Here is a 21861-nt window from a genome sequence, read left to right on the forward strand (position 1 = left end):
TACTGCTCGTGTTGTCTGCCTGTCTTTCTACTGCCTGTGGGTTCTCTTCGTAGTCACTGCAGAAGACATTATATGCTAAGGACACTGCTTCCTTATTTAAAGTGTTACAAATACTTTTTCCTACCTGGATTTTTTGTTTGCTTCTTACCTTTTCCACAGTATTTGTTGTTCTTGTTTTAGATATACATGACAGTAGAATGCATTTTGACATATTATATATACATGGACTCTAACTTCCCATTCTTGTGGTGTAGAAGGTGAGAAGTTAAAGTGATCATGTATTCTTATATGAACACAGTAAAGTTATGTTTGATACATTCTGTTTTCCCTATTCTCTCACCCCCACTACTCCCTCCCTTCCTTTCATTCCCCTTTGTCTAATCCAATGAACTTCTCTCCCCACCACCTTATATGTTAGCATCCACATATGAGAGAACATTCAGCCTTTGGTTTTTTGGGATTGGCTTATTTCACTTAGCATGATAGTATCCAGTTCATCCATTTACTGGCAAATGACATAATTTCATTCTTCTTTAAGGCTGAGTAATATTTCATTTTGTATGTATACCACATTTTCTTTCTCCATTCATCTGTTGGTGGGCATCTAGATTGGTTCCATAGCTTAGCTATTGTCAATTGAGCTGCTATAAACACTGTGTGGTTGCATCACTACAGTATGTTATTTTAAGTACTTCGGGTACATGGGATAACTGGTGGTTATCAAATGGTGGTTCCATTCCAAGTGTTCTGAGGAATCTCCATTATGCTTTCCAGAGTGGTTGCACCAATTTGCAGTCCCACCAACAACGTAAGCGTGTACCTTTTTCTCCACATCCTCACCAACATTTATTGTTACTTGAACTCTTAATAATTGCCATTTAATTTGTTTTTCTCTAATTACTAGAGATGTTGACTTTTTTCATCTGTTGACTGACCATAGACACTTCTATGGTCGCAGAAGATCCTCTGCCTATTTATTGATTGGGTTATTTTATTGGTGTTCAGTTTTTTCAGTTCTTCATATATAGGAAGATTAATGCTGTATTGGAGGTGAAGGTGGCAAAGCTTTTCTCCCAATTCTGTAGGCTCTCTCTTCAGATTCTAGGTTGTTTCCTTTGCTGTCGGGAAAATTTTTAGTTTGATATTTATGATCTTTTGGGAAAGTAAAAGGTGCAGTTCCTTAGAAGTTTGGCAGTTCCTTAAAAGGTTAAAGGTAGAGTTACCAAATGACCCAGCAACTCTACTCCCAGGTGTGGGAAGCTATCCTCACACGTGATTTGAGTTACCTCCCTGGCTGGGTGAGAGGCGCTTAGACACAGCTGTGTCAGAGCTTTCCCCACCCTTTTCCAGGTCCGAGGGCTTGTCCGTGCAGAGGCGTATCTGGCCCCTGACCTTGGGATGCTGCCCCCCCTTAACACTTCATTAGATGGGATTTTCCCTGCAATTTCTCTCTCTCTCTCTCTCTCTCTCTCTCTCTCTCTCTCTCTCTCTCTCTCTCTCTCTCTCTCTCGGTAGCCTCTTTAATAAACCTCGCTACCTCATTAGGTGGCTGGAGGCGGGAGCTAGGAGAAGCCGTCCTGGAGCTGGTTTTAAAGGTAATTAGAATCTTATCTCTTTAATTTAAAACTCCCTAGCTTTTACTCATGAATCGAACCTTCTTTAATGAAGCCAGTGCTGGTCGTGTGGCAGACCCAGGTACATACCTGGGAGAAATGAAAACACATGTCTGTACAAAAACTTGTGTGCAAATATTCATAGCAGCATTATTAGTAATAGTTCAAAAAGGGAAATAGTCAAATATTCACCAACTGATGAGTAAAATGAGTCAATTCCTTCAATATAAACTTATTCAGCCATAAGAAAGAATGAAGGTCTGAGCATGTAAAATAACATGGATGAACCCTGAAGATTTTACACTAAGAAGCCAGTCAAAAGGTCACATAGTGGATAATTCCACTTCTGTTATGTCCAGAATAGGCAAATCTATGGAGACAGAATGGAGATGAGAGGACGCCTAGGGCTGGGTGAACCGGGGGGAAATGGTGAATGACTGCTAATGGGTACTGACAGGATTTCTTTTGGAGGTGATGAAATATTCTGAAGTTGATTGTGGTGATAGTTGCCCAACTCTGATGTGTACTATAAACCCCTGAGTTGTACACTTTAAATAGGTGCATCACAGCGTATGCAAATTACATCTCAATAAGCTATTAAATAAAAAGGAATAGGTGTCCAATAGAAAAAGCTACTCTTTAACCTTTCACACTGACACACACAATGGCCCAGATAGCACTTATAACAACTGCCAGGAGGACCCTGAGGAAGATCAAATAACTGCTGAGCAGAATTCAAAAGGTACATCAAATCTCCCTTGCAGCATGACATATGAAGTCAGAATGCCAATTCACCTGTCCACAAACAGGGAGGGTCAGAAACAGAATCCAAGGCATGGCTTTGTTAAACATGATTCAAAGAAATAAAGGGAGGCAATATTTTCCAAAACAAGTAAGGCTGACAGTGGAATATAATTTTCATCAATAAAATATCTACTATGTCAACTAAATATTATGGCTTTCTTTTTTTTTCACTTGCTATATTTATATCATTGTTCTTAGTCTACGCTTGCTATATTCCATTTAAATGCGTTTAAAACCATAAACAAGCAAGTATAATGCAAACCACTATGACTCAGAAATATGCAACCAGTAAACCAATAACTACATGTTTGCTAAATTACTAACAAGAGAATTTGTACATCTGTGGATTAACAAGATAATACACATTAAATCTGAACAAAGAGGGAAGGCACTTGAACAGAGATGCAAACATGCTCATGGTGAGCACTGATAAAACTCAAAAGGAGAAGTCCTGTGGCCTATAACTATGACTTTGTAACTCACTGCAGAACAATGAAAGTCAGCAACAAAAAACACAAAGTCATAATTGTAAGAATAAGACAAGGTGGGCAGCGACCAAAGGAGGCAGATTTAAAAAGGCTGCTGAACAAGGCTTTATTTGAGATTCACTCCTGGGCGGCAATTCATCAGACCCACAGAGTGGACAGGAGAAGGGTGTGAGGAGAAACCGCATGGGAGCTCCACCGGACTGGGATTTTATGGGGCTTAGGCAGGAAGGGAAGGGCTTGGGACAGGAAAAGGTGTTTTTAGAGTCCCTTGTCCCTCTGGAGTTGGTTGCAGGAAGCTGGTTGAACCCCAGGATTGGCCAGGGGATTCTGCTGACTGACAGGCGATTCTGTCGGCACCTGATTGATGTTTTTTTCCCAAGGGCAGGCTGCTTCACTGCCACCAACCTGACAATAATGACTCTGGTCCATCCCTACATCCCTATTTTAGCAAAACATAGCACATCACTTGGCAAGACTGTCCTATTAAAGATTCAGGTCCAGGGGGCTGGGGCTGGGGCTCAGCAGTAGCGCACTTGTCTGGCATGTGTGAGGCACTGGGTTCGATTCTCAGCACTCCACATAAATAAATAAAATAAAGGTCTATCAACAACTTAAATAAATAAATAAATAAGAGAGTCAGGTCCAGAACCTTTAAGAAGTAAAACTAGGGCGTGGGTTGTGGCTCAGTGGTAGAGCGCTCGCCTAGCATGTGCAAGGCCCTGGGTTCGATCCTCAGCACCACATAAAAAAATAAAATTAAATAAATAAATATTTTAAAAAAGAAGTGGAACTAGGGGAAGGGGAATTTAGCTCAGTGGCAGAGTACTAGTGTAATTTTCATCAGTTTTGTGGTATCAAGTCTGCAAAAAAAAAAAAAAAAAAAAAAAAAAAAAACAACCCTGGGAACCAATCTCTGAAAAACCTGACTCTGAACACTAGGAAGTGCTTGGAAGGCAGCTCATAAAAGTCCTTGTTTTCAAATTTCTTTCCCCTTCAGAATCTACTTTTTCAGAACCATTCCTTGCCCACACCCTTTGTGAGTGGACTTCATGCACCAATGCTGCTCCCCACTGGTTCCACACTCTGGAACAACACATAAATGTGGAGCCTTTCCACTTCTTGAGAAATTCTGCCACCTCTGGCTCAAGAATGTCCAGAAGGGCATTGTTTTCCACTGCCCGATTTCTAATTCTTTAGGATCCTTGCTACTTTCTCCAAACAGATATTTTGAAATTTTAAAGACTCTAGTGAAAACACTGTCATTCCCATTTGTGGGGAGCTACTCTGAATGACCCATGCCTTCCATCCTGAACCAAGAGGCTCTGAACAATCACTTGGTGACTTGGGCATTGCCCCAGCCCAAGAAGTAGAAGGAATGTCTTCAGGAGCTATACTCAGCTATTCCTTTGTTATACTACACCTTTGCCCTGTTTGGAATAGAATGGTCAACGAAAATGCCCTCTGTGTGTCCCCTTCTCTTGCTCTGCCTCTGGGTGTGGCCTTCCTAGATATCAGTCAATCTGCTGACAGCAGACACCACAAGCTAGACTCAATGCCCGGTATCTCTGTCGCTTGTGTGGTTATTTCCTGCAGCCCAGTAAACTCAGGAGTGACCCTGAGTGTTTCAGTACCAAGAAATACGACACCCATTTAATTAGAATCTGTGAGGACTGCCCAACAAACTGTACTGTAGTGATCCTACATGTCACCTTATGCTAAAAGTGGTATTTGCAAAGCACAATGATTCACTCTGTTATCTCCCCAGTATAACTATCATTATTGTTGCATCAGACTATATCCATAGAAGGAAAAAAGTTGTAGAGGTGAAGGTACATTTCAAACAAAATCTGCACGTATTACTCCATTTTAAAACAAGGTAATCACATATATTAATATGGACTGTGCCTGCTATCAAAGAACACAAGCAACAATAAAGGTTGGCAAGGATATGGGGAAACTCATACATTGCTGGTGGGACTGAAAATTGGTGGAACCACTCTAGAAAGCAGTCAGGAGATACCTCGGAAAACTTGGAATGGAACCACCATTTGACCCAGTCATCCCACTCCTAGGTTTATAGCCAAAGGAAAATCAGCATACTACAGTGACGCAGACACATTAATGTTTATAGCAGCTCAACTCACAATAGCTAAACTATGGAACCAACATAGTTGCTCTTCAACAGATGAATGGATAAAGAAACCACGGTATATATACATGGAATATCACTCAGCCTTAAAAAGAATGAAATTATGGCATTTGCTGGTAAATGGATGGAGCTGAAGAATATTATGCTAAGTGAAATAAGCCAATCCCAAAGAACCAAAGGTCAAATGTTTTCTCTGATATGCAGATGCTAATTCCCAATAAGGGGGTGTGTGGAGAATAGAGGTATTTTGGACTAGACAGAGAGGAGTGAAGGAAGGGGAAGGGTCATGAGGGTAGGATTGACAGTAGAATGAATGGGACATTATTACCCTATATGCAGATATGATTATATGACCAGTGTAACTCTACCTCATGTACAACCAGAAGAAAGAGAACTTATACTCCATTTATGTAAAATGTATTCTACTATCACGTGTAAATAATTAGTATAAAAAATGTAAAAAAAAAAAAAAAAAGAGGATGAAATCTGCCTAACTGCATGCAGCATGTCTAGACCAGGTGGCCAGCAGAGATAGGAAATGCAAATTATGAGTTGAATTTGGGCCAAAATTACGGGGACTTTTAATTTGAACAGAATCTTCTCACACAGTCATGCATCATTTAACGCTCAGGATAAGGACTGAAAAATGTGCCCATAGGAAATCTGACTTTGGGGGGCGTCACAGAGTATACTTACAGAGGCTAAGTTGGCTCCTATATCAACAGGCGATACTATCGTGTGAGATCAATATCATATAGGTGGACCATCACTGACCAAAACATTATCATGTGGCATGTGGGTGTACTTGAAGGCTGTCCACTACAAGGGAGAGTGTGAACTTCTGATTTGCTATGAGAGAACCCAAGCAGCTCTGATGCTTAAAGACATCATGGGGAAATCGAATAAGCGGAGCATCTATGCAATTGGTTTTCCACAGCAACATGACCTGCTTCCTGACAGCCAGGTCCTGAGAGAGAGCTGCCAAGGAACTCATGGTCACTTGGAAGGCTGCTGGGTGCTCATTCAACTCTGAACATCCAGGGCTGCAAAACTAGGTGGACACTCACTCTCAGCTGACAACACAAATCAACCTGCATTTACTCCTGCTTGGAATGGGGTCATCAGAATCATGTAAGACATTAAAATGCAAAATAAAACTTCAAGCACAGCATGAATAACAAACATGATCTTGTTGATAAGGTCCAACAGTGGCAAAAGAAAGTCTTGCAGCTTAAATATGGAATCAACCCAATGCCCACTGAGGGATAAACAGAGGGACAAAAGATGTTATCTTCTCTTCTGCTATTCAGCCTTAAGAAAGAGGGAAATTCTGACCCCTTCTCCAGCAATGTAGGATCTTGAGGACAGTACACAAAGTGAAATGACCCAGACACAGTGGGACACATACTGTATGAGTTCACAGTCTTCAACACAGATGAGGTACCGAGGGTTTTCAATTTCATAGAGACAGAAAGTAGAATGGTGGTCAGTAGGAGCTGTAGAAGGAGAAGTAGGAATTAATGCTTCATTGGTAAAGAGTGTCTGTTTATGGTGATGGAAAAGCTCTCCAGATGAGTGATGCAGGTGGTTGCACAACAGAAATTTAAACTCATGCCCTACACGATGACGTTATGGCCAACGATGGAACCACATACATGAATTTGTCCCACAGTATGACAGCACAGTGAAATTGTGGCCATCTCAGTTGGTGTAAGAGCACTCTAGGATGTTTATACAATGATGAATCACCCTATAACACATTTTTAGGAATATATCTCCATTATTAAGTGAGACATGCATGTAATTGACACCACTCACCCTCTACACACCACAATGGGTAACATGGCAAGTTTTCTACACATTTAAACACATTTTGTGGACAGAAAGATAAAACATGGATTGAATGCCCAGCTGGAAAGCAAAAGGCTGAGTTAGGACGTTTGGAAGCAGCTTCCCAGTTCCACTGGGTGCTGGGTCACATCCCATGCACTTCCCATCTTCTCAGCAAATATTATTCTCTGTCTTCAATGGGAAAATCTCCCATTTGTTTCTTCTTTCTACATGTGAGACTTTCCATAGGGTGCATGGGTGATAATGAAATATGCAGGTCAAGAGCAATGTCTGTGCTCCCAAATATGCTATGTAACTGAGAGAGATTGATTGGAACTGAGAGGCTAACCTGAGGTGATCCATAGACTCCCAGAAAGTGTAGACACTCTGGGAAAACCATGAGCATGGGTACAATTTCCTATGATTTTATGACCTCAAAAGGAATCCTTGTGTCAAACATGCCTAAGTGCAGAGTGTGTGTCCCCTTAACAGATTTCTGAAAACAGTGAAGACCAGTGGCACTTAGCAGATTAGATTTGCGAAACTGAGTGTTTCCTTTTAGGGTTTTCAAGTGATAATTCAGTGTACGTGGGTTCTTTTGTACATACTGAGCTCCTTCTTGGGGGGTCATGTCATTTCTGCCCTCCCCCTTCTTCCTTGCCATACTCCTTAATCTCCCACTGCACTGAACTCTGAAATGGAAATGCCCAGAGGCTGGGTATCTAACATGTGTTGTGTTGAGAATGGAGAGAAGAACCCATGTCTAGACAGAAGTGAAAAAGGGGTCAGAGACAAAGTGGACAGAGTTTGGATTAGTAGCAGCAGAGACCATCTCCTCTAGAACTCTAGAACACCTGACAATTGCAGGTGTTTTCCTTCAAACTGGTTGCCAGGTTGGAATAATCGATGACATCAGAGGCTTCCAACCTTCCTGACTGGAAGGGACAGACTCTGTTGACCACTGGCAGTGCAGTGGGCAACAGTTTGTCCTCAGTACTGTTCTTCACCTGGTTTCTCCTGTTTGGAGAAGAGCGAACAGACTCCTGTTCAACCAAATTCTGGAGAAAGATTTATCTTTCTCTCTAAGAACCTAGGTTTTGTAGAAGGAAGACAGAGTATTGGAGAACTTATGGAGGATCAACAAATCTCCCAGTCTGGGCAATCGCCTTCCCTGCCAAGCACCTCAGAATCCCACCTGGAGGTGGTGGTAGATGATGAGGTGGCAGGTCCATCAGGTGAGGGAGCTAGAGTGAGAACTGATTTGACATGATGACTGGTAAGGAGGAAGGGATAGAGCAGCCAGAAAGGTGGGAAGCCCACTTTTGAAGTTCAGAATAGGCCACGGGACAAGGAAGTCCACATGGATGGAAAATCTGCAGAGAAAGGAATTGGGCTAGAAGATGAGATCTAAGTTCAGGAAATGGGTACAGGGGATGTAAAAAGGGTCACTCCACCCATGAGAGAAAGTGTCCATAATGAGAAAGAGTTTTGAGGAACAGGGAGATGGGACAATGGTAAGGAGAAGACAGCTACCAGCCAAGCTAAGAAGGCAACAGTTGAAGGTCTGGGGTGTGGGAGGTGAACTGGTATCAGAGGATGAAAGGATGAGTTCCAAATACAGGAGCCTGACTCTGCTTCCTTTACTCAGGTCTGTGGGTAAAACCCTGCCTCCCATGTCGGTCCTCGAGGAAGAGAGAGTGGACCTCAGAATCTGAGGGAGACTCGGATGATGATCCCCCGGGGATTTTTGATTCAGTACCTTGGGTAGAATCTGGCCTCCTGCCTGAGACCACTGGCCTAAAGAGAAAGAGAGAGTCCTCCACTGAATCTGAGGATGAGCTGGAGGATCTGGAAAGTGAGCTATATCACCCCTGGGATGTGGAGTCACTGTGTGGCCTCAAAATGAAACTCAAAAAACGGCGCGTGAACTCGGTGCAACCAGAACACCATGAGGTTTTCAAGAGGCTTCTAGGTAGGGAGACACCCAGGTAGCGCCCTCCAATCCTGCTCTTTACACAAACAAGGAACTTACAGCCACTGCACTTTTCCAAAGAGCCCTGCTATCCCTGAGATCCCCATTCCTGGAGGACTCAGGACCCATGTACCCTGTGAAACTCTTAGATGATGGATGATTACATTACACCTGAAAAATGACCCTGCTTGGGATCACAGAGCTTGATTCCAATTAACCTCACTGATTGCAGACACTGTGGTTCTAATAGATTTCCTCCTCCCTGAGCGGTGCCTATCAAACTAGAAAATAACATAGAAACTCTAATTCTGAGGTGGTGCATTCTTGGGGGATGATGGGCCCTCGCGGTTTACTCCAAGTTCTTAGTCATACAGACGTCTATCTCTTACCCCAACCCTCACTCAGTTGTTTCCCTGGGGGGTTTCAGGGCAAAGCAGCTTTCCCAGGAATGTTCCTGTCCTTTTCCTATCCAACTGGGATATCGGGCTCTTTTGGGCTCTATTGCACTCCAATCCCACACCTTCTTCAGTGGAGGTCCTATTCTTCTCTCTGTTGTCTATCACCCATGAAGCCCCTTCTGGTTCCCAACTAACACCAGTGTTCTGTTCACAGAAGATCCTGTTGTCAAAAGATTCCTGGCCTGGGACAAGAATCTGAGAGTGTCTGACAAGGTGAGGTTGTTCTCTACTGGGCAGTGATCCTGCTCCAGCACAGCCTGGATGAGGAGGGATTTCTAGCCCACGGTCCTTCTGTCTCCATGTAGAACCAACAAGATGTGCCAAGTCCTGACCCTTTGTGACTTGTCAACATCTCTCTTCAGGGCCTAGCAGTTCCATGCAGTGAGGACAGGTGGACCTTGCTTCTGCTTGGGGTGTTGCATTCCTATCCTCCTCTCTCGGCTATTGTTACCTGAGATTTTGGGCGCCTCTCCTCTTTTATTTTTTTAAATATGTTTTAGTTGTAGATATACAGAATACCTTTATTTTTTATCTTTATGTGGTGCTGAGGATCGAATCCGATGCCTCACATGTGCTAGGCAAGCTCTCTACCACTGAGCCAAAACCCCAGTGCTCAACAGCCTTTTTTCTGTGATGCTAGGGATTGAACCCAGGGCCTTGTGCATGCGAGGCTAGCAACCACTCTACAGAGTGAGCTATATCCCTATTGCTGGGGCTCCTCTCCTCTTTGCACTTCTTGGGACCCCCTGTTCTCCAGCTTACCCAAGACCCTCCTCACCCAGCTGACCTACATGCCTTTCCTCAAAAGGTCCCCTCAGAGCTGATCCTACAGAACACACTAAGTCTCTTCTTCCCCCAACTGCTCTGACTGTCTCAGGTCCTTCCCCAAACCAGCAGGTCTCCTTACGTGGTGAACTTCTCTCAGGGGCACTCTTCACCCCAGACTCCCATTCCTGTCCCCTCTTTCCTCCTCTTCCAGGATGTGACCTCTCTCTGTGTTTTTCTTCTCTCTCCATCAGTACCTCCTGTCTATGGTCATAGCTTATTTTAGCCGGGCTGGCCTCTTCTCCTGGCAGTACCAACGAATCCACTTCTTTCTGGCCCTGTGAGTATTGGGTCTCCTTCATCAATCAGGACTCACTACCTGGGAGGGCAGGAGGGGAGCAGAGGGGCACTAACCTTTCTTTTACTTTTAGCCTCTTTGTCCTGTTTGCTCCGTGTTCATGAGATCACAGCACTGTAATATAGTTTGTTTTTCTTTTCCACACTTCCCTAGTCAAAGCAACACACAAGCTCCCTAAAGGCCAGTTGTTAAAGAGTCAAGGAAACCTAAAGCCCACCTGAGAGGAGTGGAGGAGAGCATGGGCACCTCCTGTCACTGGCAGAGAGACTGGAGGTGCAGCCACATCTGACTGCTCTTCCTTCCTGTATCTATACCAACATTGCTCTGTTTTCTGCCTCTGGATTTCCAAGACAGATGCCCAATTCCCAGCCTGGCACAGGTCCAGTGTAGGGTGGTCCCCTCTGGTTCTTCATACAGGAGTCTTCTCACATTTGTGGCTTTCTACACACACCCTAAAAATTCTTCCAAGATGGGTCCAACCACCCCTTAGGACTGCCCCACAACTGTGTTGCTCAATGCTTTCTAGAAAAGAGCTGGAGTTCTTCAGAAGGTGTGTGTCTGGCAGAGTCCTCTGGACCAAGGCATGGTCCTCTATAACACTTAATAGGGCTGGTGCAGTCCTGTCTGAAGATGGTCCTCTGGGAGTCCGTTTTGGGAAGCTGACTCCAAGGGGAGGTCCTTCTTGGTTGTGCCTCTAAAGAGCAACCTGGTTTCTTTCCCCAGCTACCTGGCCAATGACATGGAGGAGGACAACCAGGCTCCTAAACAAGAAATCTTTCGTTTCCTCTATGGGAAGAGCTACGCCCAGCGTCCCCTGTTCCACAAACTGCGATATCAGTTCATCTGCTCCATGGACTGGAACACTCGGGTTTCCAAGGAGGAGTGTGAGGAGGTGGGTGGTGCTGTGTGTGCTTGTGGGGGGAGAGGGATGGGCTGACTGGAGCGACACAGGAAGGTGGGTGGCTGCAGGTGGGCTCTGGGGAGGAGAAAGCTCAGGAGGGAGGGAAGGACTTCCTGGGCAGTCCTCAGTTTTGCATTTAACCATGTTACTAAGTATTCTTGATGGATCCAAGCAGAAATATTACTAATGTTCAACCACTATTCTACTCAAATCAGGGACAATGATAAAGCTTGTCTCTTGATAAAATCAACTTTTCAAATTTGATGGGAAGGGACACCAAAAGGATTCTATCTGTCAAAGCATCTTTACAAATGCTTAATTTATTTATCTGATATAGGAAAATATGCTCGATTTTTATTGAAAAGAAATCTGAAAAAATGTGTCCCACATTTTATATAACATGATCCTGATAAGTGTCGTCCATGTGAGTAATAGCTGAAATAATGTTGTGATATCCGTATATAGCTACTTCATTTGTCACCAGGCTAAATAAATCTAATAATTACACCTTGCTATGTCACCTCCTTTGTAGCTGACAGAACTTAGTTAATAGAATCAAGCCTCTCAACATTGTAGTTTTAGATATTTGTACACTGTTGAATCACAGTGACTAGAAAGTCCAAATCAAGGTGAAGTAATTTTAAGGAATGGGAAAATAAATTAACCATAACTTCAAACCCCTCAATATCCGGTAAAGTCATCAGCTTTGGTGGGGGCTCTTTTCCTTTCCAGATTCAAGCTTATGATCCGGAGCTCTGGGTGTGGGGCCGAGATCGCACCCTCATTGCCTAGAAGTCCTGGAACTATGGAGACCTGAGGGGAGGGACAAAACTCTGTATCCCTGGCTTGATGACAGACAGAGTCAGTGATTGTCTATTCAGGATGCTCGAGGATCTAACTTCTTGATCCAGTCCTGTCCACCTCCACCCACAGCCACCCTCTGAAGATGGTGAAATAGCCTGAATCTCCAAGTCAGCTTCATGGTCTCAAACTCCAACCACATAGATGACTCCCTAGAGGTGTGCTGGGGGCTCTGAGGCTACTCAGCCAGACCTGAGAGAGAACCGTTTATCATTCAGAATGTGCTAGAAATCCTTAACCCACAGCAATTGGGCCCACATGTCAGCTCCGATGAATGGTTGATCTTGGTCTAAAGTGAATATCCTTTAGCCATGAATATCTCTCTCCTCCTGAAAATTTCTCTTTACCTCTCCTTAATTCATCTTGGGTCACTTATCCTTTAAGGATACCAAGCATGGAGATGATTTATTTACAGGATTTTCACAGTTTTAGTACATATGATAAATGTTGTTTATTTTGAACTATGTTTATTTTAAATAGTTTTGAGATAGATGTTGTTCAGAAAATTGTTGTTTTTTATTGTTTTTTTGATTAATGTTATAACACGTTTGTGTACATAATTATTTCTCTCAAGATTTTAATCTTTTTATCTATTACTTTTATACCTCAGTAGTATTATCCCATAGTCTTATAAATATAGTTTTTATTTGATGTTCAATCACCGTTATTGTGACTACTGAGCTGCCAGTATTTAACTTGCCTTGATATGTTTTCTGTCATTTTAAAATATGTATCATTCGAGAGCACATGTGTTATGTGCTTGTGAAGAGCACAGCACAGTGCATTTGTGAAAAACTGAATAAAGTTGAAAATCTCCTTACCTTAATGATACATATGATCATGTCATTCCAGATTGGTTGTTTGCTGTCAAATGATACTGCTGTTTAAAGTGTTGTTTTTAATTGACCAAATTTGTAACCTGTGGGGGAGAAAACCACCTCAATTATTTTTCATGTAGCAGAACAACAGAGAAGGTTGTAGAACTTAAACTAGAGACTGGAAACAGGAAACACAGGGAGGACGTTGCGAGAGAGAACACAGGAAGAATAAAAGAAAATTCTGGAGGAATTCCAAAGCCAAGGTAAAAGTAAAACTTCCTGGTAAAAGTCCAAAGACAGGGACACCCAGGGAATGGAAGACTTTGCTACTTGAGTCACAATGGGAGTCTTTTCCGCAACCTATGTATGTTTCTAGTTTTACATAAGTGAAGGAAATCCAAAGGGTATTGTTGAAATAGAAACTCATGAAGGAAAATAAGGTACTAGAGCAGGTTGGGAGAAGAATGAGATGATAGGAAGTGCTAAGGTTGCTAAATAGATAGGCACAGAGAGGAAAGAACTAAGAGTGTGGGCACTGAATGACTGCAGACAAGCATCTTGGGAGATGGGAGAGAATATAGAAGCAGCTGTGGAAAGAAGCAGGTGAAGAAAAGTATCAGCAAGAAGTTAAAACAAAGTTAAAGAGAGGTGGCAACAGAGCCAGTGATGAGATGTGATGTGGGGTTAAAGAGGCAAGTGGAGATGATGTGAAGAGGTTAGAAAGGACCAACATGGAACAAGTTTAAGGTTGGTTGAATGTGTTAAAAGAGGGATGGTGGTTGGGTGAGTTGAGCAAGTGAAGAGGTATAAGTTCCTTGAAGGAAGAAGTCACTAAAGACTGGCACTGTGTAATGCAATTCTGATGCTGATCAATTGCATGGAGGTCACTTGCTACAGATTGAGGCTGCAAGCCCCCTCTACACTGCCCTGTCTTCAGAAACCAGCTGTAAGCTCCAGGTTTCCCAGGCCATTCACACTTCTCACCACTGGTATATATTTGGGGATTCCCAAATATATACTACTGTATAATTCTCTATAATATCCTACTGTATAATTCTCTATAATATCTCACTGAGGTTAGAAGAGCACAATCCTATAATTACTGATTTGTCATGTAAAATAGGACACAAATTGGGACCAGCTAACATAAGAGGCACATGGCTGGAGGTCTAGGAGGGTCTGAATGAAGGCTGTCATGTCCTCTGGATGCAACATCTTCAGAGGACATGGATGTATATGACCTACCAGGGAAGCTGACCTTGGTTTCAGCTGAGTTTTTACAGGAATTTAACTAAGCATTTGGCATGAGTTGGATGAGCAGAGCAATAAACTAGGTTCAAGTGCTGCTCTCTGGGTACTTACCATAGAGTGTGGGAGACAGGTTAGTGTCCAGGTGGTATGGATAGAGATGGGGGAATCACAATGTAAACTATGTAGCGGGAGTGTGGCATCAGGCAGCATTAGGGTCTCCAGACTGTTTTGTTTTTTTTTTTCCCTGATCCCCATGTGCGAAGTGCCCTTCAGAAGACCCTGACCAGCAAAGCCTTCTTGAGGAAAGGCCTGTCTTGGGTAATGCTGGGCAGGCAAGCACTAAACTCTGACTTTGGGGCCCACCGGAAGGCTTCCTTTCTGACCCCACCGATTTGGCCTTCCTATTCCCACTGCAAGACTGAGTTCCTGGCCACACCAGAAGTCCACTTGCACAGCTCACCAGAAATCCATGTTCCTGGGCTCACAGCAGGTCTGAAGGCAAGTACTTGATTTTACTTCCCAAGAGGCTATGCACCCGGTCACTCCCACTTAGGGACTATCTGGAACATGCCTGCTTCGTATAACAGTTCAGAGGAGATATGCTGTGAGCACTGGCTCCCTACAGGCCTCCCGCATTTCTTCCCTGGTTTCTCCTTAGATCAAGGGAATGTCTAGAATGCATTTTCTTGGTGTGGTGTTTTTCCTGATTGAGTCTTGATTCAGTTTAGGTTACACACATCTATACATGTGGTAAAATGGTAAAATACCTACAGACTTCTTGCATAGATGACAATTTCCTAATGTACAGTCTTGTCATGCACATGCATTGGGGTATAATGCATGAATGGTACATTGAACCTGTGTATTCTGTCATTACAAGGTTCCTTGAAACTGTATTTTGATATAAAAAAGCAAAAAATTCTAAACAAGCATTTATCTTGACTAAAAATTACAGAGCTTGGAGAGCACTGTTTAACTCTCATTTTATGGATCTTTGGGAAAGACTGCTCTTATCTATAGCAGCCTGGCAGATTCCTAGAGGGAAGGGCTGGGTTGGTCCTTCTGGAAAAAGTCACAGAAACATCTCTATCATTATTTTGGTGATAATTAAATGGGCATGAGGCTTTACATCTTATTTAGAATAGCCATTTATTTACTTATTTTTTAACTGCCAGGGATGGAAACCAGGGCTACATGCATGCTAGCAATTCATGTACTACTGAGTTATACCCCTAGTCTCCATGAAGAAAATTGAGCTAACAGTTCTGTAAGTCCAAGAGCATGGTTCTGGAATACTAGCAATTCCTCCAGCTCCCCAGACATCACAATGTGGTGCAGAAGTAGAAAGGGAGCAGGCCAAGTGCAAAAGGAGTCATATGCATGGTGTAGACTCCCTAAATAACAACCTGTTCTCATAACTCAGTATGTGAAACCTGCATTAATGCCTTCTGAGGTGAGTGTCCCCATGATCTAATTACCTTCAATTTGGCACCACATATAGAAGGTTCCACCACCTCAATACTGCCACACTGGGGAACAAGCTTCAGGCATTTGAACCACTGGGAGGCACATATCTAGTTTCAGTAAGCTGTCTTCCTCTGACTGTTCCATTTCCTGTGACTCCTTGGCTTGGATGGATTTGCTATCTGCATTACCCAGTATTTGAAGTTTTATGGGTAACAGGGAGGGGCTATAATTTAGAGTGGGGCACTGGGACCAACACTGAACTTATGATAACAAGCCAATTCCAATTGGGGAGAGCCAGCCACACTAGAAATGTCACCACATGATGAGGGGAGGGTGTGAAACTTTGGGCTACATGTCAGCCAGTGCTCCAGGAAGCAGAGGAAGGCTAGAGATTGGGTTCTACTGCAAGACAACTGAAACTATCATGCCTCCCTAATGAATTCCAGTAAAAACTCAGGCCACTGAAACCAAGGTGAGCTTCCCTGGTTGGTGAAGCACTGAGCACATCAATGTCCTGAGGACACAAATGCTTTCACTAGGGCCCCTCCCACACCTCATGTCATGTGTCTCTTTGGGGGCTGGTTCCAACTAGTGTCCTAACTTGGGGGTCCCCGTGAATAGGAAGCTTCTAAGCAAACTCCACTCACCTCCTCCCCAGCAGGTTCTCCACACCTTGTCCTCTCTTCTCAACATCCTCCGTCCTCTGGTGAGTCAAGGTCTCTGCACCTCCAAGAGTGTTTCCCCTCTGTGACCACAGATCCAGTGACATCCTTGGGAAAAACAGAATGAGCGTCAATGGTGGACTTTGGTGGCTTCTGCCCAACATGGATTTAAGGGTCCAGTTTGCTGTCCCAGCTGAAATGAATTTAAAAGGCAGGAAATATATATGGAAAGTTCATGTTTAGGAATTTAGATTCCTGAGAGGCCAGCCCAGAGACAGCCCAGCTCCCTGGCCAGATAGGGAGTGTTCAATCCACAGAGAAGGAGGGGACATGGGGTCAGCAGTGTCCCTGAGCAGAAAGGACAGAATATCTAAGGCAATTAGAGGTCACAGTGCAGAGAACTAGAGAGAACTAGAGAGAGGCGAGTTTTAGAAGGGAAGGGGCACAGCAGAACTCCCCAGCACAGTGTCTTAGGCTGGGGCGACTGTGTGCTGTTGACTTCCAACCAGAGCACACAGGCAGTGGGAGAGTCTAGAGCAGGGGACCAGTGAAAGGTGTTTCCTGGCAGTGATGAGTCAGTGGGTGAGATGTTCCCTGCAGGCCAGCAGAGACTCTCTTGTATTCAGCATTGGGTACCCCCAATCCCCTACCAGGCTCTGGGTCACAAAGGGGACTTCAGGGACTTCAGGTAGCTGATGGAGAAGTGATTAGATGTCACACACCAGGGAAGAGAAGGCAGTTTCTCAAAGAGAAAATCTGGGTGGGGGAGCGGCCTCGAAATGCCAAACTTTACCAACATTCAGCATCTGAGGCCCAGCCATGTGGACTCTTCCCTAATGGAGATGGAAACTGTCAGAGCAGAACTGGGGGCTCACAGGTGAGGGGAAATTCAAAGCAAGTGGAGGTTCACACAGAGGCCTTTGCTCCTGTGGTTCAAGGGTTGGGTTTCCCTTCCAACATGTGGAAACCAGAGTAGTGCAAAGCCCAGCCCCGTTCATCTCAATCTGCATGGGGCTGCACAAAGTGTCCTAAAGGTTTTGGCTGATGAATAACACAATGTATTCTGCAAAGTGTATGTATGTATGTATTTATTTATTGTAGTTGTAGATGGACAGAATGCCTTTATTTTACTTGTTTATTTTTATGTGATGCTGAGGATCGAACCCAGTGCCTCATGCATGCTAGGCAAGTGCTCTGCCACTGAGCTAGAGCCCCAGACCCTGCAAAGTGTATTTAGAACAACAAGAATTTGACTGTGATTCTTGCCTAAACGCTGGGCATCTGTCTAGTCAGATGTGGGAGAACAAGTGCCCAAGGATACACAGTTTGAGCCACCTGACCTTGTTAACTGGCTGATTAGGCTGCCCTGGCTCAGAGTGGCAGATCCTCCCTGGGGAGGAAAAGCTTAGAAAACCACACGCCCTTCCCCAGTCAGCATCAATATAAGCAGGGCAGAAAAGTCTTTGCTTTGCAGAAGGACACAGAGGGGACACATCCCATGCTCTATTTGCCTCTAGAGGATTTGTGTAGAACTCCACAAATATGCTAGGATTTGAGGTTCCATTATGGGGTATGAAGTTTGAATCAGGCCCTTTGGCCTGCCACCTGGGCCATGGTAGCTAAGTCACTTCATGTCTCTGGGCCTCAGTTTCCCTACCTGAAACAGTGATGAAGCTAGAGTTTCTCTGCTTCTACTGACAAGCGGGTTCTGTGTCAGTTACAGACCTCTGAAGCCAAAAAATCCCATTTCTTCTCAACTCTCACGGAGTGGTGTTAAGAGTGGCAGCTCTCAGTGGTGGGCTATGCGCCCAGTATTGCAGCAGACCCTACAGCTCACTGCAAATTTCTTCTTTCTGGATTCTTTGTCATGAATTTGAAGAATGAAAACCACGGATGAGGATAAGTGAGTGCAAGAGCAGAATATATTCAAGTGTGAACAGAAGCAGAACTCCCACAGGGCAAGAGGAGACCCGATAGGATCGCTACTTGGGAGTGTGCTAGTCTAAGGATTTATATAGCACTTGGGTGAACACACTGGATGAAATTTATGCAAATCAGTTTTGGAAAAATACCAAGGCTATTGGTTAACTCTTGAGACTGAACTTCCATTCAGGTCTGCCTTACTTCTGTTTTCTCACTGCTGGCCTGCAATCCCAGCTTCCCAGGAGGTTGAAGTTAGTGGATCCAGGATGCCCAGGTGTTCAGAACTGCAGCCCTGTGAGGAGAGGGTACCTGTACTGGTCCAGGGCCACGATGCGGTGGGGTGACAGGTTGGCATCCTCTGGCTTGCCTCAGTATTGCCTCACTGTGCCTCAAGCCAATTTTGTCATAGCAGGCTCTGGAGAGCTATGGTCTCTGTGGATACACATTCCCTGGGATATCTGCTTGCACTTAGCTAGGGGTAGCAGAAGGTGGTTGGCAATGTGGGTGGGCCCTGGTGTATTCCAGCTCACCCTGGATATTGCTTTGCTATTCTGGGACAAGTACATGGATTCAGTGGCATCTGCAGCTCTAAGTCATAAGGCCTAACTGACTGTCAGAGGTACAGCAACAGGTAGTGATAGACTTTGATACACAGCAGCTGCTGTTGTTAAGACAATTAACAAGGGAGAGATTGCAGATAACAGCTAGGACCTTCTTTTGAAGGTTTTTCTTTCAGAGCTATCACCATGGCCAAGATGTGACAAGGTCCATGGGGCATGTGGTACAGACCAGCTTCTAGGGGGCGAAAGTGCAAAACACCTATGTGTCCAGGAGAGGGGACTAGGGTGGGTGTGCAGGGCCACCTACCTCTGCTGCGGCTCAGTTTTAAAGGAGTGGGGCTCATTCAGGAGAGGCAGCCCAGGAGAGGCGGGGAAGCGGGGTGAGTACTGGCCTGGCTGGAGCATGTGTGTCTGCATATTCAGCTTGATGGCATGCATGTGTGACATCAGCAACCTGAGTGTGTTCTATGTGTGAATGTACACATGTTGTGGGTGCACGTGCTTGGGCACACATATGCACATATGTTTGTGAGTGGGCAGGTGTTGGGGGGTCGGGTGGTGAAGTTTGCACAGAAAGCAGAGACAATCCTGTGCAGAACCAGACTGTGGAGGGCAGGGTCAGTCTGGAGGACAGTGGGAGCCCAGGAGGGTTCATGCTGGACAGTGATCAGGCCACATTTGCAAATACAAAGAAAGACCCTCTGTGTACAGGGAGGACAGTGGACTGCAGGGAGCCAACACAGACAAAGGCTAGCCCTTGCTGTGCCTCATGGGAGTTGACACCTGAACAGGGGTGGAGGCAATGGTGGGGAGACAGAGACTGAGAGGCCCGTCTACCCAGGAGCTGCATGGGGCCTCCCTGAGCAGCTGCCCAGGCTGGCACGGCTGGCATGGCCATGTCTGTGTCTCCTGGGCACCTTTCTTCCCTTTGGAGCCCAGAGCCTCCCTGGAAGGCAGAAATGGTGTCTCAGAATTGCTTGTAGCCTCAGGAACATAAAAGAGGCTTTACTAAATACTGGTTCCTGAAGAGAAACAAGCTGAGTGGGAAGGAGCCACCTTTGATTGACTCCTGCAAGCAGTGGGTCCTTTGCTGGGTACTGGGACTCCCTTACGTGGTAGGAGAGCTCAGGGAGGCTGCAGCTAGGGATGGGGGCCCCTCTTCAGCTGAGCAGGAGGGACTCCGGATCCTCAGCGACTGCTAGAACCTGGGAGATGCTCCTCAGGGCTGGCTTGGGATGTGTCACAGGTCCTCTGGCCTCCCCCTTCTATCCTCCTTCCTTCTGCCTCTTGCTCTGGCCAATCCCATGCCTGCTTCTCTGCAGTCCTCTTTCAAGGCCAGCCACTCAGGTCAGAGCCCAGGGATTCTGGCCGATGGCCTAGCCCTGAAGGGAGGAATCCAGGGTCCCAGCAGGTCAGTCCCTATATGTGGGTGTGGATGGGGTTGGGGGGGGGCACAGATAACTGAACCTCACCCTCTGTCAACCTGTGAGGCCCAGATGGGGGTATGGAAACTTCTAGATGCAGCCAGATGTCGTGCAAGGAGAATGTAGTCCTTAAAAAAAAAAAAAGATCTCTGGTTCCCAGAGGTAACAGTGGGAATCTACACCTCCGGGCTCCCCTGTGCACACGAGCCTCTCACCTGCCCTTTAACCTCTTCCTTGTGTCAGTTCCTCTTGAGTCTCCGCACACTGGAATACATGGAGCTGCCTTGCTCTTTTCTTTTTTTAGGGGTACCGGGATTGAATTCAGGAGCACTCAACCACTGAACCACACCCCCAGCCCTATTTTGTATCTTATTTAGAGACAGGGTCTCACTGAGTTGCTTAGCGCCTCACTTTTGCTGAGGTTGACTTTGAACTCGTGATCCTCCTGCCTCAGCCTCCCGAGCCACTGGGATTACAGGCATGAACCACCATACCCGGCTCCCTTGCTCTTTACCATGGGTCCAGAGTTCACAGGTCTTTTTGCTCTGTGACCTATTGATGGTTGTTTCTTTCCTTCTGATTTCAGCCTGTTGCAGGTGACACCGCAGGGGCACCCATGGACACAAACGGTGCACTTTGGGGAGAGAATTTCCCCGATGCAGAAGCTTAGAGCCCACTTGCTGGGCCTCCTGATGACCTCTCTGTGCCTCCGTTTGCTGCTCTGTGACACGGGATCTCAGCACCCCTTCCTTTAGGGTATTCAAGGCGATGGTGTTGGAGCCAATGTGGGTTGAGCTCTGTGATTGCAGGTGTTCTGCAGGGTGTGGGCTGCTTGAGGGCCTGGACCCCTGGTTTCCACCAGAACCTGGCCCGCCAGAGGACAATGCCCAGCTCTGGGGAACAGCAGTCCCTTCCCTGGCTGTCAAAGCGTGAGGATTAGATGCAGAATAATGCAGTCCCCGATCAAACCTGCAGCTGTAACTCAGGCCCCAGACGCTGCCAGCACCATAAATTTGGGCGGAAAGTGCAGCTCTAGCAGTTTGTGAACAAGAGCAGGGGAGGCCGAGTGAATTACAGCCGTGGGAGGAAGCGAGGCCCCCTGCTCGGCATTGTTAGCAGAGCCAGGGATTGATTGCTCACCGGCTCTAATGAAATTGAATTTTAATTTATATCCCAGTTCGTGGTGGGGGGCCAGGGTGTGTCTGGGTAAGGTGGGCTCAGCCCTGAGGATTGGGGGCCCCCCGTGGAAGGGGACCTGCAGCCAAATCCTGTAGGAGAAAAGGACGGGCACCCTGGGTGGCACCTGCGCCCCAAAGTTTCAAGATCACGCAAGGCTCTGGGCAAGGTGCATCCCCCTGTGGGTCATTCCTGCCTTGCTCAGGTGTAAACTTCTAGAAGTTCAGGGGAGGGATCCTCATTCCTTTTCTTAGTAGGTTCCAGAAGCTCTCTCACGTGTTGAGGTGAGGCATGGGGAAAAAGGAAGAGGTAATGATTCTTGGGGCTAGTTTGGGATCTCCAACTCCCTGTCTTCTCCCAGGTGCCCAAGATGACCCATTA

At 45.5% G+C, this 21861-nt stretch overlaps 1 pseudogene; it reads right to left on the reverse strand.

Annotated features, from left to right (window-relative positions):
* Window positions 1-16551, reverse strand: part of LOC139702859 (guanine nucleotide-binding protein subunit alpha-12-like) — a 32936-nt pseudogene extending 16385 nt beyond the window's left edge.
* Between the last annotated feature and the right edge of the window lie 5310 nt (window positions 16552-21861).

The sequence above is a fragment of the Marmota flaviventris genome, chromosome 19 (assembly GCF_047511675.1).
Source record: "Marmota flaviventris isolate mMarFla1 chromosome 19, mMarFla1.hap1, whole genome shotgun sequence".
NCBI classification, from domain to species: domain Eukaryota; kingdom Metazoa; phylum Chordata; class Mammalia; order Rodentia; family Sciuridae; genus Marmota; species Marmota flaviventris.